Genomic DNA, 2,140 nt, shown 5'->3' on the forward strand with positions numbered 1-2,140 from the left:
CCACTTGCATACCCACTTTTGCTTCTGGGCTTCTTGGTGTTCCACATCCTTCTTCCATCACCATCTATTTTCTTTACAAAATTCAGTCTTTCTTTCTTTGGTTATTACAAAGTGATTGCAGGCTGGCTGCTGACAAAAGAAATCAAGATTTCGATGCTATTTTGTTGCTTTCTAAGAAAGTGATCCAATTATTACACTAAAATACTGGACATTATTCCGAATAAGAAATACATTAAAAAGAAGATCCACGTAGATTATGATATGGTAGTTCTAAGCAGTATTTCCACCTGTGCGTAAATATTTTCTTATCTCATTTATGCTTTTATATGATAATATTTGGCAGAGAATAACAAGACCTAGTAATATAATAAAAATATTTTTAAAATTTATAATTTTAAATACATTGTATAATATTTTTATGACTATAAAATGTGTCTCATTAAATGTAAAATAAGAAGCTTAAATTTTTTAAAAATTCTTGATGCAAAAAGTGTGTTTTTTTAGAGAGCAAGAAAGAAGGCGTCATATAAATTACTAAAATTATAAATATGAGAGTATTAAAATATACATTTTTTTTAATTTAAGTTGTTTCAAAATATTTCACTATTAATATTAGCGATATTATTTTTCTTGAGAGTTCAAGTTTATTTAACTCGATAGTTAACTTTCTTTGTTCATCCTTTCTTTATCAAATTTATCTGGTAATCAGGATTTATGAAGTACTAAGTGTACTAATATTCTTTCTTTTTAGTAGTATTAATTATATTATATTATATATTGCGACAAATAAAAAAGATAGGAAGAGACATTGGGAATACCGTACTTGCGCTGTGAAAGTGGGATGATTGGGGTTGACGTTTATTCTTATCCATTGTTTCTTCAAAAACCATTAAATTAATCTATTATGAAGGCTAACACTTATCCGGTTTGTTAGAAGGGTCACTTCCAAACCAAAAAAATCAGGCGGCTGCTGCAATGCTGCATTACGTGGATAATGCCGACTTTCATGACCAGATTAAGACACGTGACAAGTGGCTCTTTATACTTTCCCAAGAGTTAACTGTCCTGTACTCTTTGTGGTCGTTTTGCATGGCCAAAATTATCCCAGAATTATAATTTCGGGATTAATTTATCCCATATTTTGAAATTTATTTTATCTTACAGATGGTATAAAATAATCCCATGATAAATGGTATATGAAGGTATATCCCAACTTATATTATGGGATGCATTTTATACTTTATTTGGTACAAGGTATAAATTTATTCCAAATATAAATTTATATCTTCTACCAAATATAGTACAAAAAATTAGTGCTGGGATATCTCAGCTTATACCTTCTACCAAACGACCCCAAAGACATAATTCCACCTCAATTAGAAAATTACTGGTCCCCCGAGATACATGTCACTCTCAACTTTCTACTCTCTCCATTACAATTTAAGTTTTCTAGTTTAGTTTGATTAGATACAAAATTTAAGAAATAAGGAGAGACATTTAAATTTTGTAATCATAAATTAAAAATATGTATAATATATTAAAATATCTTTTGAATCTTATAGTTATAAAATCATGCAGAATGTTTGAATTATTAATTTATTAAATATAAAATAAGACACTCTTGTGGGACATAACAAAAAGAGGAGTAAGGCACTTAAATTGGAACGGAAGAAGTAAGAGTTAAAAAAAAATTCGTAGTTAAATTTAATTTAATTAACTTAATATTAAAAAATTATATAAAGTATACTATAAATTATCACAATTAAGTAATAAATTATGGATTAGAAATGTATATCGTACATTTATTGATTTAATATAAATAATGAATATGGATAAATTTAAATTATAAGCCGACTTCACTTAATTGTTTTTTACATGAAGTTCAAAGCTTTAATTTGTATTTGATATAAAGATGAAATTGGAATGAGGTTTTTCTGTGACTAAACAAAAAATTTAAGTGATATACAACATATATATAAAGAACTTTTTAATATCAGGTCATGTAAACGAATATTTTTTTTTTTATAATTTTATACGTAAACCTTTTAAATTATGAGATTCGTAATTCTAAAGTATATACTCCCTCCAATTTAAAATAAGTGCTCCTTAAGAAAACTTTCTGTTTTTTTTATTAAGGGTA

This window comes from Lycium ferocissimum, chromosome 5 (genome assembly GCF_029784015.1).
Source record: "Lycium ferocissimum isolate CSIRO_LF1 chromosome 5, AGI_CSIRO_Lferr_CH_V1, whole genome shotgun sequence".
NCBI lineage: Eukaryota > Viridiplantae > Streptophyta > Magnoliopsida > Solanales > Solanaceae > Lycium > Lycium ferocissimum.